General features: G+C 39.4%; 1 long non-coding RNA gene across 1 annotated transcript in view; it reads right to left on the reverse strand.

Moving 5' to 3' along the window:
• Positions 1-1301: 1301 nt before the first annotated feature.
• LOC132648103 (uncharacterized) overlaps positions 1302-18371 on the reverse strand; it is a 54541-nt gene continuing 37471 nt past the window's right edge. Inside the window, exons 3-4 of the long non-coding RNA XR_009586478.1 lie at positions 4814-4895; positions 1302-3304 (exon numbers count right to left, since the gene is read on the reverse strand). This is a non-coding gene — a long non-coding RNA (uncharacterized LOC132648103). The remainder of the gene's footprint in view (positions 3305-4813; positions 4896-18371) is intronic.

Consider the following 18371-nt stretch of genomic DNA (forward strand, 5'->3'; position numbering starts at 1 on the left):
AGAATATCTTAAAAGAAGATGAAAGAGAGGTTGAAGAAACGAAGAGAATGTAATTCTTTCAAAAGCCTGCCATAAAGCCACCTCTGTGTGCTAAGAATAATTTCGCATTACAGATGCCTGTTACTTTCAGGGCTTTTATGTATAAATAGTAACTTTAGAGGAAACTTGTATATGGTCATTTTTGCTCCTGGTTAGCACTGCCCTTCTTATTAGACCTCAGCTCTCCAGGCAGGGCTTTCTTGAACCTAACAACATAAAAGTGGAGAATGATATGATCCATTGGTTTATAAATACATTTAATATATTTCAATGGACTTTGTTACTTACAGGAGTGTATAGGCAATACATGAAGAAACGTTGCCTAAAACTTTTGAAAATGTCCTATTAGCTATTGTGTAAGAATATAAAGTCAGTCTCCCAAAGAAAAACCTTTACTCCAGATATAGATATATCTGAATTTTCTACAGGTGTCTTCTAAAATTTTGAAATCATAGCCTACAATCCCAAATTGCTGTTTTAGTGCTGAGAGGGTTCTCATATATGAAGGAGTACTTTTTTAAGGTTTAAAATTTATTTTCCCATTTGTAATATAAGGGATAAAAGAACATGAGTAAAGATGGGTATTTGAATCTAAATAAAAGGATTGGTTTGTTAAATAGGACACTTACTTACAACAGCCTAGAAGGATCTGCAATATAATCTGTTGCTAGAAATACAATATCTTCAGCCGTTTCACAGGAAATGATTTACTATTTGAAGTGTGTGTCAGCTGCTCCTTGGCATGTCACATTTTGATCACGGTTTTATTCCTGTTTTTCTCCCAGGGGGAGAACAGAGGTTCTCAGAGCTGTAAGTAGGGAAACATCTTGCCATCAGATCTTAGTGTTTGGTAGATCCACACTGATGTAAGCTCTAGCCTGTCCCAAGATATGCTGCAGATGAGTCTCAGCAAAGAGGGGAAATGGCCCCAACCCTCTTCTACTTTCTCTGTATGAAATTTGTGTCATCCGCATTTTGGTTCTCCTTCATTTGAGTGGGTAATGGAGAAGGGCTGTAATTGTATTCAGCTTAGTGCATCTCGGGGCTGAGGTCATTAGCTGGCTATTATTTCTTGGCATTATAAATTTCTCTTCTCCTACAATGAGTGTTCTTAGAGTCCACAGATGCCTGGACTTTTTTTTTTAAATTTGAATTTAAGAAGTTTTCTAGTACCCTTAGAAAATAAAGATTAATAAACTATGTCCTACATTAGATAAATCAGGCATGGATAATTACATTCATTTTAATAATTTGCCTTTATAATAGTCTTCCATAAAAATAAATCAAAAGTACTTAGATTTGATTACTAATCGGCAGCTCTCATACACAGCATACAATAAAATGTAATTTACTTAAAAATCAATACTTTAATGGCAACCAATTCTGGAATACCAAAGCATATAACAAGTGAGTAATAATCTTGGGAAATTTCCTGCAGCTTGTATTTTGCCCAGGACATTTTCTGTGGTGTTTCCAGGGCTGGAATACCTTTAGTTATAAAATGAACCATCGGTTTAATAGTCATTTCCTGGGGAAGTAAATTAGAAACTTCATATTAAATATCTACCTTTTAATGTGCTGGTCACAATAGTAAATAGATACCTCAAATTACATAATGTACTTTATGAATCTAATTATATTTCATACCATTATACAAATATCTATTGGATCATATTGGTCTTGATATATACATTTGCCATTTTTTATTAATTTGTATCCTCCATCTTCACATATTAGGTAGTTCTTTGTCAATGAAGGTTGACAGCAAAACTTTAGAATAAAGGAAGCATTCTAAACTATTCAACCTGCATTTGCATTTAGTAAACAACATTATAGTCTTAGAATTGGAGCTATTCTAGATAGATCAGTTATTTGAAGATGTCACACGAGAACTCCTTAAATTCAGGCAGTAAATATTGACAGATGTTCAGGTCTTCTAACTTTCATAATTCAAGAACGAATCATATCAGCTTCACATAGCTGTGAATATTCTATGGTCTTTTCTAAGTGTTTTGGCAATTTCTACTAGCATTAATTACATGTAACTTGCTGTATATACAATGAACTTTCATTTTGATTGTATTTTCCATCATGATTTTATTGGAAATAATGAATTTTAATGTTCAGTGAAAACTCAACTGCAAGTGGAGCCGCTGTTGCCAAAAATCTAATTAAGGTGACAAGAGAAAGAAAGTCACCTCTACACATAGCTGATCTCACATATGCACCTTCAAAGATCACTGATTCACAAGGACTCCCTGCTTGGTACTGAGGAACATGAGACCCGTAGCTTAGTAACTGTTTTTAAGTGAAATAAAACTTGTACCTTATACTTGGGTATTTTCATTTTTCAGCCCCTTTAGTCCCTCCACCATATTTACTATTAGTCGTGTCTGAAATTTTCAGGGCTTCTGTATCCTCTGGCTGACTAATTTCTCTCTCCTCTAACCTTCTCGAGCACATTTCATTGAACGGTTATTTATGCATTTGTCTTCTTTGTTCTGCCAAATTGTAATTATTGAAGCAAGCATGGAGGACCATGCTTCTCCATGCATACCTGGCCTGGCTTTTGGGGCCAGCACGCTGTATATCCCTGCATTGTTCTGAGCATTTCATCAAAATTCGATTAATGCAACACATAGGTGTGACTGTGCCTAGGCCTTATTGAATAGCCATAATGCCATGTTATCCAACATAGAGGCTAACAGAGCTCTAACTCATGGAATATTTTCCTGGGAAATGATGTGGAAGGTATTTAATGAGAGCTCTGGGTCATACTTTTTGCAAGGGGTACACCCAGAGCAGCACTGAAGATGCAGCTGAGTACAGACAGAAGTGATGATTCAGACCGTGGCCTCTGTTTAAAGAAAAACAAAATAGATAGAGGGGCATGTGCAAGCTCATGTCGTACTCAGTGCAGCAAATAGTGAGCCCTATGCTTTCCAGCCCTCCCTGAGATGCACTTCTGATACTCTCAATTCTTCGGCTAACTTCCATCAGGTTGTCTGTCCAGCAGCCTCTCACAGCCTCCCAGGTATGACTCAGATCTCCAGGTGGCAAGCCTCTTCATCGGTTTCTCTTTGCTTCAGCTAAGAAATCAAAGACTCCTTGATAAGTCCATTTTTTTTAAGCAATGCAGAAACTGAGGCTGTGCAGCTAGCTGTCGGTAAAAGTGTTTGTCTCTTCCAAGCACTGGGACTTGAGTGCAATCTCCAGAACTTCCATAAAAAGGCAGACGTAGTCACTTAGACGGGTGACTGTAGTCCTGGGGAGGAGAGAAGAGGAAGATCCCTGAAGACTGATAGGCAGCCAGCCTAGACTCCTTGGTTCAGTTCAATGAGAAATGCTGTATCAAAAAAAAAAAAAAAAAAAAAAAAAAGAGCCTTGCTTGTCCTGTGACCTCTACACACAAACACAAACAACACACAGAAGCACCTGCACAGATGCATACACACAAAGCAGAAATTGAACGTGCGTGGGTTTCCACCCCTGTATTTCCTGTTAGGTGGTGGTTGGCAGTGCTCTACATGTGTGGCTTACTCCAGGAGATTCAGGAAGGAGACTCCACATTTGTTTCTAGAACAGTTTCCTGGTTGTTGGTTTTGGGGTTTAGTTTGGTTTGGTTTGGTTGTTGTTCCTCTTTCTAATCTTCTTGCTCTCTCTGTTCTTTCTGTTTATTTAACAGTGACTGACTGATTGCCCACTATGCATAAAAAGGTAGAGCATTTTCAGTTCCATTAGTTTTTAAATCAGACTCGTGGGAGTCAGCAGAGTGTCATCCAGACTGCCCAGGTTCCAACCCAGGCTGAGTCTTGAATTAGCTGAGCAAATAACAGTTATTCTTTCCTGGCTATTGTGAAGAATGAACAAACACATAAAAGATGTTAATAGAGTCTTTTAAGAGTTAGCTATTCTAATTGGCCTATTATTGAAAATTTACCTATAGATGTAGATAATCTCTAGGTCTGGGGAAAGACATAGACTTGAACCTGGCAGGTCCTAGCAGCTATCCTAAGAGTGTGTACCTGATGAACAAAGCAGCATCGCTTGCAATGACTTTATCTATAGGCAAACAAAAGGCATTCTCTGTAAGTAGAAATTAAAATGAGTCATAGAAATCTATTTTAAAATTAGTCCTGCTATCTGAGTGTGTGAATTACAAAAGACTATAGCTCTTACTACTCCTCAAATCACAATAGAGTTCATTCACAAGACTAAGAATGCTTCAGGGTGATATGATTCTTACTGAAACCAAACAAGGATAGCAGGAGGAGATGCACATAATCCATAGAGAGGAAAATCAAACCTCCTCGGTTAACTCAAAGAGTGAGAAAGAAATTGACCACCTCTAATTAGCAAAGCTGCTAGAGGTACCTCAAAAGAAGCCTAGTGAGAGCTAGTGTGTATGGGTAAGAAGATACCAGGTCAGGCAGGGAGTGGTACAGACATGTTCAGGACATTATGGAGGCATCTTTGGGGGGTTTTATCAAGGGACTTACATTATTTATGAATTTTCATATAAGCTTTATATTTGTTTTCTCTTACCAATGGGTAGCTTTGCTATCTGTCACCTGTTCTCATCTTACATTCTCTGTCTGCGTACATGAATGCACACTGGTAGATGACTGCAGAGAAGATTTACAGATTCATAAAATAAAGGAGAGGAAGAGTTAAAATTAGTAAGAGCAGATATTTCTGAGGGTTGCTTTATTTTTTAAATGAAAAGAACACAAGCTCCATTTTTGTTACAGTTTTTCTATATTTTCATTCTCACCTTCTCTTGAGCGGTGATTTGTGCAGAAAGGCAAGCCTCCTTCAACTGTTTGAATCTCCAAGGCAGCCACTGCCAAGAGGAGCTATAAGAAAGCGAACTGCTCAGTCAAAGAATGCGTTGGTAGAGAAACAGGAAGCATACCTGTTATTCCCAAGTCAATTTCTTCTAGTTCTGACTGGTTTTGCCATCTCTCTTCTCTCTCCCCAGCACACACGTGTGCAAGGTTTAGATGAAGCATCTGTAAAGCATTTGGTCACCAGGAGATTCAAACACATTGAGTCAAGTGATTGCCAAGAAAACTGATTTCCACTCTCATCTTCTATCACAAGACCTTGTGATCATTCAGAGATGATGAAGAGAAACAGACAAGTTTAGGACCCAAAAATGAGGCAGTCTCCTAGTCCCTCAGCCGTTTCTCACTCTAGTTTGAAATATGATGGTAAAGAGATGCAAATGGATTCCTTAAAAATGGCTAAAATGGCTTCTGGTAAATGTATAAGGTGGTGGGAGGGGGCTTTTCAGACTGCTCAGCTCATATTTTATGCTATTTTCAAAAGGATGGGGGAAAACTCCTTTGAAAAAGAATGGGTGATTCAAATACGGTTGGTGGGTATACAATTTTAATACCAAACTTGGGTGTCTGAATGTGTGTAAATTCATGGGCTGAAAGAAGGAGGGGCCCAGGAGCCTGTTGCTGTTTGTACTGATCTCCTTACCTTCTCCTCAGTCCACATCACGACGGAGGGAAACCCAGGACCCTTGTGGTTTCAGGGCAAAGCTCCAAGCCGGCAAACTATGAAGAGCAGCCGTGATTCTGTCTTAAATGGTTTTAAGTTTAAGGTTTTATTATAAAATCTCTCTTCCTCCTTTATTCATCTTTGTCTTTGTCAACTCCTGGGAGTTTTCAAAGCTTCCAGTTTAATGATGTTCTTGTCACCCTAATTTGACAATAAGGTTTGACATTATTCAACCTTAGACGTCCAGCCATAGTCCTTATGCTTTGTCTAACCTGCTCTGTGGTAGCTTGCAAACATTCTTAATAGTTTCATGGAGCCAGAAAATGCCTCAAGAGTTGATTACCCGGTCTTCTGTTTACCTCTCTTCCACTCACACACCCTGTGCTAAATGGGACATCAGCATAAGTGATGCATCAACCAATAAACATGTAGCTGTGTTTTCTACACCAAGGAGAAAGGCATGGGGCCCTGCTTGCTTGCTCTTGCAACCCGCACCCTCTTCCCTTGCTCTCCAAGACAACTCTGTGAACCCTTAAGCCCCACTTTGAAAAGTGCTCCTCTGCTTCAACCCTCTCACTTGGCTAATGAAGAATCTCATATCTAAAGAAATGAACAGGGTCGTAGAATGCCACCGGGGCAGTGCCAGCAAATCAAAGACTTTTTGGACACTTTATACACATCTCAGGTTGTTCAAAGTGTAGCATGCTAGAGGTAGAAGCTTTATTTTCTAATTGTTTTTAGTTCTTTCTCTCATTCAAGTCAAGTTGGATGTTTGACATAGGATAAATATTTATTAATTAGCTGGGTCTATTTTGCAATCCAGTACAGAGATGAGCGAACTGTTAATGGTGGAGAATTGGGGTTTTAAGTAAACAACCAAGCTATAGAGTGATGGAATGGGGAGATTAAGCCTCAAGGGAAGGAGATGGGCAGTTGTAAATATTGCCTACCATCATGATGTGTTAAATTCCAAACCGTACAGCTTCTAAGACACTACATTTCTCATTCTAAACTGTTTCTTTATAATATGACCTAATTTCACTATGTGAAGTAACAAGAATGCCAATAATGTTAGATACACCCCATGCAAAAAAAAAAAAAATTAATGCAGCACATTTTCAAGTTTGCTATACATGCCTTCTGGATTACCTATGGTTCCTGGAGTAGTCTCACATTGTTTCTTCTCATTAACACTAATGATCAAGGACTAATGGTGAAATTAGCTAAGGGAGACCATCACATGTCCTAATAAATTCTTTCCATCTTGGGTAACAAAAACCACACTTGAACATTAACTCATTGAAAAGTCCTAATCATGGACAGCCACAATCACATTTTATCACAAAAGAAATATAGATACTTGGGTTTTGTGCATCTAAAGCCAAGTGCTTTTCAATAAGGAAATCAAACATAAAAGTACAAGTACCAGCTATTGATGCAGTGATGGAAAATATTTTTAAATCAAACAGTTGTTTGTGAATAACCTCCTCTGCTATTGTAACTGCAAGTATTTTTCAGTTACTGTGGATCCATTTGGGAGTCAATTTAAATTGTTACTACTGGGGCCATGTGTTTCCGATTTCCAAGGGGGGTTCTGATTTCCAGAGAAGCCCTGATTGCCAATATCCTGTCCTATTATTAGACCATGTGTTCCATGATTTTTCAAAATTTCAGTTAAAAAAAAAATCACGAGGAGCCTGTTTAGGTTGTTTTGGTAATAGGTCACCATTCCCATGCTCCCATTTTGGAAGCCCAATCAAGCTGGTTTGTTCGCCCATTTGTTCCTCCCCAAGGGAAGTGAGGTGACAACCTGAGCATTCCAACCTGTTGTGGGGAAAATATGAGGCATCTCTTGCAAATGACAGTGACCGCTGAGACTCTGAATTTCCAGGATGAGATCAGCCGACACAGACTCACTTTCTGCCCAGTATTTGCCCTTGTCTCGCGCTGAAGTGTTAGGCTTTGGTCTTTCATTGATCCACAACTCTGGGATGGTGCTAGAATCTATTAAAGTCTCCTAAGGAAAGGCTTATTTGTGTTCTTCTCCATCCGTTCTCTTGTTTAACTTGCACACACAAAAAAGCTGCAGATTCCAAACCCTCTGGTTTGATGAACGTAGTGCAGATGGAAAGCATAAGAGAGGTCAGAGACCATTGCCTTTGGGCTAACATTGTCCTATTTCCTTGAAAGTGTAAAAGATGACTTAGAAAGTATAAAGCCGTTGTATGGAAAGTATAGAACCCACGTTCGAGAACTCAGCAGTGCGAAGTGTGTCTTCAGGAGACGTTTCAGCCTTCCACATGTCCCAAGCAATATCAAAGGATGGAAAATAGAATGAAGTGTGTGTGTGTGTGTGTGTGTGTGTGTGTGTGTGTGTGTCTGTGCATATGTGTGAGAGAGGTGTGTCACTGTCTTAATTCCATTTAGAAGCTAATGAATATAAATGGACTGTAGTACATGAATGAAAATATAGTGTATGTTGTAGGCAGTGTAATCATGTATACTCAAATGTGGAGGTCTGAGATTGACATCAGATGTCTTCCTCAATTATTCTTCACCTTATTCACTGAGGAGGGGTCTTTCAATTGAACCCAGAGCACATTGGTATGGATTGTCCGGCTACCAAGTGTGTTCTGGGCAACTCCTGCCTCTGCCTCTCTAGAGCTGGAATTACAGGCAGACTGCCATCCCTACCCGACATTTACATGGATGGGTTTTAGCCCTTCTACGTATGAGCCAAGTTCCTTGCCTGCTGAGCCATCTCCCTAGCACAAAATTTACTCTTTCTATGCATGTGTATCTGTTTGCACGCAGCTGTAGTGGTTTACATGTTCATCTCATGTTCTTGTGGTCTGAGGGCAATCTGTGTCACCTTTTGGAACTCTAGTCATCTCCCGTAACACAAAGCCACCCGCTGGCTATAAACTTGCCAGGTAAGGTAGGGTGTCTGTCCCTGGGGATCCCTCTGTTTCCGTATCTCCAGCACAGGGACTATAATTCTGTGCCTTCACATCTGACAGTTCAATATAGGTTTTAAAAATCAAACTCAGGTCCTTGTTCCTGAGCCACCTCCCATATCCCCAAGTCATACCTTTATATTATTTGTATTCACTTATTTTTAATTTGTATCTGATAAGAGGATGAGGAGTCTGCAATACTAGTGTTGAAAATGGTAATTGATTTGGAGTTTTTTTATACCTTACTTTGGCTGTTTTTTTCCTTTATCTGGTAATAGCGGTATTGCCTGGTGGTCCTGGAATTGAATGGTTACCTACTCAGTGAGTTAGAAATCATGGAAGATGCTCTAACTGCTACGGAATCCTCAAGTACCCTTTCAAAAGCTTCCACAAGTGGTTTCATGATCAAAAAGCTTTAGAACCCCATAAACAGGATTTATCTTGGGACTTTGCTATGCAGCTGGTTACACAGCTGGGAAACTGGACCATGGAACAGTCAGTCAATTCATTTGGCCTTTTCCATGATTGCTAGTAATTGCTCCAGCTGTCCTGATGTGCAGTGATCAATATTCATGGTAAAGATGGCAAAGATGGACATGGATGCTCCCTTTGTCTTTTCATCTCACACATGAGGAACTGGCCTTCTAAACATGGAATGATTCATTCATCAGACAGCACCTGGTTTCTAGTTTTCCCACTGCAGAATTTCACGATATCAAATAACTTTTAAATCTAGAAAAATAAAGCCCTCTAGCAAATGGATGTCTTCATCAACATAAAAACTAGCTTAGAGATGGATGGATGGATGGATGGATGGATGGATGGATGCAGAAGACAGTAAAGTGCCAGAAATCCAGAAAGTAGTAGCAGATACACAAAACCACATCCTAGAAAAATTGGTTGAGTCTGTGAACTTAGGAGGAAAAAGGGACTTGGCATTCTAAAGAAGGTTAGAAAAGCAAATTGAACCCCTGACACTGCAGAATGAGGAGCTGGCTTTCACCCTTAGGTTTCAGTCAACCCAGCCTCAGTAAGGTAATTGTCCCTTTCTAAGTTCCCTTAGCCCAGTGCTTCTCAACCTTCCTAAGGCTGGGACCCTTTAATACAGTTCCTGATGCTGTGCTGACCCCCCAACCATAAAATTCTTTTTCTTGCTCCTTCTAACTAATTTTGCCACTGTTATAAATCATAATGTAAATATTTTTGGGGCTACAGGTTTGCCAAAGGAGTCAGGACCCACAGGTTGAGAACTTTTGCTTTTGAACAACTTAGAAATAGCATTCTATAGTGAAACGAGACCCTCTAAAATAGGAAGGTTTGCTGAGATCATACAGATCATACAGATGCTTAATATTTAGGATGGAGGGATGATAAAAGAAACAGGGCTCTTTACCAACACCCTAGCAACTGGCCTTGAAATCTGCCCTCTACCAATGAGAGGACCAGTGGGACCAGTAGATATGTCTGAACACAATAAATACCTCATCTAATAAAGAGCCTTGGGTCTACTAAACGGGAGGTTAAATCACTACAGAAAAGTTTTACAAACTAGGTAAATAGAAGAAAGAATGGGTGTCTAGTACAGCAAAGGTCATAGAAAATTACATTTAAATGCAAAATAAATTGCTTAAATAATCAAATACAGATTTCAGCTAAGTATTATCATTATAGTCTAGGAAGCTAAAAAAAAATGTTAAGTTAGCAATGGCAAACTGAGTTCTTTTCTCTGATTTGCCTTTTTCTTTGAGATATTCTGTTGTTAATATGCTTTCTCTTAGCCCAACCTGGTCTCTTCAACATTAAGTAAGGGTTTTACCCTGGACTTTTGCCTGGACTCAGCATACACTCTCACACTGTCACCATGACATCCCAGGTTTCAGTTACATTGGCAACAAAAGTTAAGCGCGGCCATCTTTAAGTGAGGGGGAATCTTTAAAGAGAAATTACCTACAAGGTAGGGGACAGCAATTAATTTTGTGTCACAGGTTCTTGAGAAATGTCCCTTTGCCTTTTCTTCTCCCTTCTCCATAACATTAATCTGTTCATTCCATAAATATCTGTCTACTGCATTGTTTTACCATTTTGCCATCCAATTTGTATAATGTAATTGGTCACGGGGAAAAAACATCGTATATACATCCATACATATACACATATATACATCATGTATATATTTTATTGTGTGTATATGTATACATAATTTAGACATGTATACATTATTTTTGTGTTTGTGTATAACAGCACATATGTGTGAAGCAGGTCAAGGGCTGGCACACATTGCTTCCTCAGTCACTCTCCACCTAATTTCTGAGGTAGGGTCTCTCACTGAACACAGAGCTCACCTATTTTGCCAGTCTAACTAGCCAGCTTAGCTGAGAAATACTCTATCTCTGGTTCCCGAGCACTGGGATTCTAAGTGGGCTGCCATACGTACCTGGCTATATGTGCTCCTGGGGGTTTTCCTATATTGAATGCCAGGGCTGGCTCAGATTCCCCTGACACACCTGTTTTGGACTGGTAGCTGCAGAACAACCAGTGTTTGGCTCTTGTTGATACAAAGAATTGTAACAGAGTCCAAGCTTAAGGCCAGAGTGCCACTGGTCCTGTAGCCCTGAGTGACGCTGCGCACTCTATACAAGTGTCTCATCTTCTGAGATTTAGAGTTGAAATATATTCTCTCAACAATTTTTTTTTTTCTAGATTCAAAAGAAAGGAATCACTCCTTAAGATCTCAAACCCTCTTCAGGTTCTGGGTTCTTGGGAATTGCCAGCAGGGCGTCACTTAAGTACTGGGTATGGTTATTCCAGATCAGTTCACTGATTGTATTTCAGCCTTTATACTTATATTTATAGTCATGATGATCCATGTAGCTGAGTCCTTCCTCGGTCCAGGCGCTTAGTTTGTAGTTTCATGTGACATCTGTAACATCTGTAACAATTCCAGGAAGGTAGCCTGAATTGAGTGTGCCAAACAGATTTTTTTTTGGAAAAATTCTATTTCAATATATGTAATTATTAGTCAATTAATAACTTTATCAATTGACTAATAAGAATATTAGTTGGAAAGGGGGAATTGGTACTTAATTCTGAGTGAGACATAAAATTAAGGGTCAGCTTGATACATCTTATTTAATTCTCTAGGTAGCGGACATGCTCACGAATATTTGCATTGTACACAGAAGGATGCCGAACTTCAGAGAGATTGCTGGGTGAATGTTACCCTGCCAATGAATGATGGATTTGGGCTTCAAAGTTGCGTGTGCCTTATGTATCTAAAGCAGTGTGCTGTTGTTGCAGTTTGTCTCTGGGTTTTGAGACAAGGTCTCACTTTATATTCCAGGATGGTCTTAAGCTGATGATCCTCCTACCTCTGCCTCCAATTGCTGGGACCACAGGTGCCCAGCATCAGGAGTAACTATGCCAGTGTTCTATGTGATTACATGATAATATTACCTATTAAGAAAGGGGATGCTGGGCCATCAGCCTACACTGTGTGTGTGTGTGTGTGTGTGTGTGTGTGTGTGTGTGCACTGAAATGAGAAAATATCTGATGGAGAATGAGGCTGCACGGATACATGTAGGTGTTATTGTGCTCAGGTATACACTCATCTATACTGAACAAAGCATTAGCTACACACTTTCTCTTCTAGCTGGCAAAGACTCATTTTTCACCGACAGTTCTTCTGAATGTCAAATTTCTTTCCTGTGCTATGTTTTTAATGCCTTACACACAGCATTATATATCATCCCCCTGAGCAGAACACCCACACAAAACCATCTACCATTTAACAGGAGCTAGAACAACATTTAGCAGTGGTGAAGGGGATGTGGACATGAAGCCCTGCCACTCAGATCACGACAACTGATCACACATGGCAATCAGTTTTATTTACAATCTGGTGACTTCACTAAATTGGGTATATGTTTTTCCTAAGGAGGACTACCTATTCAGTAGACAAGGTGGATATTCTTCAGAGTACTGTTTATTGTGGATAATATCGCCACTTGAATTGATTTGTCGGGTAGCTAGAGCAGAGCGCACAGGTCTCCCTTTAAAATGTGCATGCCGTTCCAAGATTCCCCTGGACCATAGTCCTAAGCCTTCGTGCTTGTGAGCTATCGACTGTCCAGAAACATATCTATCTTTCTGTCTATTACACAGCTACTACATCTTTTCTTTGAGAAGAAAGGCCAGTTTCATTTGGAAGTTATTACCCTTTAGATGACCAAATCCTGCCCCAAGATGCCTAATATTTACTTTGCCTTTGAAGCATGATAGTTAAAGTTATTTCCCCATCTGCATGACTTTTTTTTTTTAAAGCTTCTTAAACTCTTTCTAGTTAGGACAGAGACCAAGACTCCACAATGTAAATGTGCCTCATTAATCAACTCTATTATTTAGGGGAGTAATGAATATTTTGCTATTTGACATCTGGTAGTGATTTATAGTAACAGGAATTCCTAGTTTGCAAAAGTGCACATGTATGATTTGATTTCTTTTGGTGTATTTTTTTTTTAAAATCCCCATTGCTTTTCTTGGCCAAAAAAAAAAAAAAAAAAAAAAAGGTACGAGCAAGGGAGCTATCAGAATGAGCAGAATGAGGTTAGAGCTTAAACTGCATGTAGCTTTATAAGTAGCCAGCCAGCGTACAGCAAACTTTCATGTGTGCTACGTAATGTGTAAAACCTAGTGTTTACGCACGTCTGAGGCTGGCTCAGTACCAGTCACTAGTGAGTGATAGCTAAACATAAAATAATTCCTACATAAACTGTGGGTTTGCAAAAGAAAAAAAATGTAAGCGCTGTATTTTTGTGTAGTCTGAAAGAGGGAGTCCTTTCAAATAGATTATTAGTGTAGGTCATAATTCTTCCCACTGTTTTTTGTGAGGTTCTCTCTCTCTATCTCTCTCTCTCTCTCTCCCTTCCTCTTTCTCTCTCGATTAAAAGTTGGGCTGTCACCAAAAAGTCAACGTGTACTAAAAATCTTGCTGTGTGATACTCTGACTAAAATGAAGCTTGTGATTTACTTCAGTTCCACTTTGCCACTGTGCAGAGCAAGATTCCAACGAATGCGTAATCATTAGGAATGTATAGCCTCCCACTAAGCTATTAGCAGGCAGGCAGGCTTCTCGGTAGTGTTACCTTACAAACAACAGCGATTCTATGTTACTGATTAAATATATATATATAGAGAGAGAGACAGAGACAAAAATCACTCAGCTTGAGGCAGAATGAAAAATGAGATTAGAAAAGATTTTCAAGTCATGGGAATTAAGCATTAATAGGTAGTTGTTTAGATTGAAGAAATGCAATACTGTCTTCTATAGTGGGCTATGAAATTAGGTAAACAAATTCCACATGCAATGGATGAACGTCAGCGTACAGTAATTGTACTTTCCCAAAGAGCTATTTCAAGGCTTCTTTGCATAATCAGACTTTTTCATGTTCCTCTTGTTAGAGTCATATCTACCTATACATAGTCACCTCGACATAAATAAGAACCAGTTCTTCCAGAAGGTAGACCCGTTGGATACTGTTGGTAAGAACATAGATCAGCTCATGGGGGAGAATAAAGCAGGAAAAGGATCAATGTCAAGTTCAGTGTGTTCTTCCTAGTTCATGGATGCCACCTCTTGAGATCAGAGCTGCCAAAAACTGAACCAGTCATAAAACTCAGGAAAGACAGTCGGGTTTATGATCTGTAAAGGGTGGTTCATTTACCATTGCAAGTGACTGGCTCTCATTGAAAATGGCTTAAGAAAAGTCATGTTCTTATCAGATGGGAATCCTGGGAGTACCATTAGCCTCAGGTGCACTGGGATAAGGGATTCACGTCTCAATATGAATTAGCGACATGTTCTGTTCTTGCTTCTCTCCATTGCAATGACTTCTAGCACTGTGTAATGATCCTGCTCTAGACTCAGAAGCAAAACATATCTCAGATCCAGGCACGATTTAATTCCAATAATGCCATGCCTGTAAGTCTCATGAGCCCACATGCCACAGACACGAACAGCTAGGTGTTACTAAGGACACAAGATTGTCTATGACAGGAAAGTCTGGACTTAGGTCTGGTTGTAAACACCCCATGCAAATCCTAGAGTAATGAATGCTTGTTATCTCAAAACCATAAACTGTGGCTTCAGTGAGAGCTGTGACATGAATTTCAGGCTACTGCCATAGGAGGCAGGTACTTCTTTGGAGAACAGGAACTTTTCAGGTGCCGCAGGCACCGTGTAAGAAAACAGCAAAGCTTGCTAACTCACCATCCCAACCAGAAAGCACTCTCCCATAAGGAAGCATTCTTCCTAGGGGGCTTCAGAGCTTTATTTTCTTTCTCACTCTTGTATCTCTATCTACAGGTATGGAATGACACATGAATTATCACAGTACTTCCCAGGCCTGGATACAGTGGTTGATAAATATAATATTATACATGATTGCTCTTCTTAAATTTATACATATTTATGTCTAGATAAAAACATACATATGCATGGATGGATACTTACCCTTGAGTGGTAGAATTGTGTCATTTTTAGGAGAATACTTAATAAGACTTGATTTAAAAATAAAGCAAACTTCACTTAATTCTCTCATTAGAATTATTTCTAAGATAATTTAAAGTATGTATTATCCTTTAAGTATTTCTCTATTTTGATTATTAAGATCCTTTCGAAACTATACCTACAGCATTTAATTTATAACATGTAATTTTGTTTACATTTTTTTATTAAAATATATTCAGATATTATAACTTCATTTTACTCTTAGCCTTTTAGATGAAAAGATAATTAGCTAAAAAGAAGAATAAATTGAAAAAAAAAATTATCTTCCAATCATATAAAGAAAAGCTGCATTAAGTCTGATTTCAATTTTTTTTTTTTTTAGCATTTGGTCAAACTAGATGGGGAGTTAGTACATAGTATATTAAATCACAGTTTTATGTTACAGTATAACTTTAAGGTGTGATTATTGTTTGTCTGTGTTTCTGTCCTTCACCCAGACTATAGACATTAAAAGAGAGTCTACTCATATAATTCCAGTAAAGAGGCCAACAGAAAAGTGAGTCCTGGAAGCAAGGGAAGGAATATAGCTTAACGGGTTGAAATTCAGTGTACTTGTATTAAACAGTCTGATTTAATTAATTCTCTCTGAATTAATACCCATCAAAGTTTGTGTTCAATCATGCCTTAAGAGAGTGAGAGAGTGAATCGATGCTTTTGGAGACCTTCAAGCTTTGTAGACTAGGCCAAATGTCAAAGATTCTGACACTGTTTTAGAACAAAATTAAATATAGTTGGACTGTAATGATAAAGGCATTAAACTCTGTGAGACTTGCAGGCATGCATATTCAGTCTAAGAAGTTTTTGCTTTGCTAGACAAGGGTGAACCCAAAGATTAAAAACAAAAGCTTTGATTTTCTTCCTGAATCCTATGGGGTTCACTCACAAGAGCATTCATAGTTCATCTCCCACCCGAAACAGGCCTGCTCCTGGGCAGACACGGAACCCACAGCTTGATGTCTATATTACTGCCCATGTAATAAGATTGACTCGAGCATAAAATGTATAGCCATCATTCAGAATATGAGCCAGAACTAGCTGATCTTAAGTAGTACACTATTAAAACAATCCCAAAGATTACAAAGCCAGTAGAAAGTTACTAATAATTTTAATACTATATTACCTTTTGAAAAGTTTCATTTTCCTTTTCTAAATGTCCGAACACACACTGTCTCAATGTATTTTGCCAAATTGCCCTGGTTTCTTTGTCAGTGGAGATGCAGGTTGTCCAGGTTTTGAAGGAGAGACATTTTCTTAAAGCAGTCTAGAGTTTAATTGCTTATTTTTAATTCCATATATGTGACTGTTTGAGGAGTGTGCATGTGTGTTCGTGTGTGTGTGTGTGTGCGTGTACACATGCACATGTATGTAAGAATTTGAAGAGTGTGTGCGTGCACCAGAAGATATTTTCAGGAACACTATCCATTTCCTTTGACGTAAGATCTCTCACTAGCCTGGAGCTCATCAATTAGGCTACTTTTGGGTAGGTAACTAGCTCCCCAGCACTGGACTCGAAATGCACATCACTGTGTCTGGCATTTTTACATGGGTTCTGGACATCAAACTCAAGATGTTGCCCCAAGACAGCTCCCAGCCCTGTGTTTACTTCAAAAATCTTGACTTAGTTTTGGTCCTCTTTTGTCATGTCTGGAGGTGCTGAAGATTAACAAGAAGAAAGGATCAAGAGTTCTGAAAGGAAAACTTTCTAGCAGTTGTTGTCAGCACTGTCACAAATGATCGGGTTCTGTAGCTTCTAGGGGGTACATTTACACTTTAATTTTATGTCTTTCAGAGAAAGATGTTACCCTCATTATAACTGGATAACATGAAGTTTTTCGTTCCCTAGATCAAATCTGCCTTTTATGAATTCTTCTTTGAAGGGCTTGCAATATTGGATCCACCCATTCCTTCATTTACTTACTCTCCCAAGAAATGTTTATTGAATAGCCTCCCTGTGAGCTAAGTCTAAAGCTTTTCAGATAGTCACACAGGCTCAAGGTAAGTCAAGAAGGAGATGCTCTGTTTTGAAGGCAACTTACCAACCCATGTCTAAACTCTAGCCTTAGGGGAAGGCAAGGTCTTAGGCTAAAACCATTTGCAGCATGTAGTGGGGATGAAATTTGCTTGGTGAGTCTTAGGCCCATTCTAGCCTCTCCCAAGCTCTTCCCACCTCATTTTCAAATTCTCTCTGATAACTCTACAAAGAGTTATCCAGATTCTATCCTGGATCTTGCCAAAGCTGAGAGAGACATGGCACCTGAGGACATGGGTACAAGAGAGCCAGCCCTGCCCCTTGTCTGCTGGGTGGTGGCCTTGGCAAGAGAGAGAGAGAGAGAGAGAGAGGCCATCCTCCCTTCCCTCATTCCTAGCCATCGCTTACAGGAGGAAGAGCTGGTCCCTGGGTCATGAGAGTGGGAGAACAGGCCATGGCTCTCACCAGCTGCAACACCCGGGAGAAAGGACCCTGTATCTCACCTGGACAACAGGATACAGCTGGCCCTGATTGCAAGGGTTGCTGGTGAGCTGGCCCTGAGGGCATGAGAGTAGAAAAACTGGTGGGCTGACCAACTCAGATACCTCTCAAGTCAAAGAGATTCTGGGATGTTTCCAGCTCTGGCACTGAGACTATCTAAGCTATTATTTTGTCTTCCTCTGGTTACTCAACCATGAACATGATTTACAAGTAGAAGAAAAACTTTTTTTAAAGAAATGCCTCAGGCTTCAAGTGTTTTACTCTCTACAAATAAAGAAATAAAAACTCAGTTAAGGAATAATTCCAATCAATTTATTTGTCTCTTCGTTGTCCTGTTATCCTCTCTACTGACCAAGAAAATAAAGTTCCTTTCTTAGCCCTTAATGTCTTAACAAAACATCTTCAATGTTGTATTATGGTTGATTTTCATTATCAAACTGACAGGATTTAGAACCAGGATGTAAACACACCTCTGGGTAGCTCCCAAAAGGTTTGACTGAAGAGAGATGACCTCCCTGAATATGGGTAGAACTATTCCAGGGGTCATAGTCCTGAATTGAATAAAAAAATATTAAGCAAGCTGAATGCCAACATTTGCCAGCGTTTGTTCCCTGACTACAAAGGCGATGTGACCAGTCACCTTCGAGGATTTTCCCACCACTTCTCATTCATGTGAAGACGGTCCTCTTCAATCCACGAAATGTGCAAATGAAATCCCCCCCAGGTCAGCTGCATTTACAGTGTACGTTGTGGTTATGTATTCATGTCCTCCAGTTTCTGACTAGCTCTGTATCAAAGAAGCCTCTAGTTCTTCGCCCTGCCCATGAT

This window comes from Meriones unguiculatus, chromosome 15, assembly GCF_030254825.1.
Source record: "Meriones unguiculatus strain TT.TT164.6M chromosome 15, Bangor_MerUng_6.1, whole genome shotgun sequence".
Lineage (NCBI taxonomy): Eukaryota > Metazoa > Chordata > Mammalia > Rodentia > Muridae > Meriones > Meriones unguiculatus.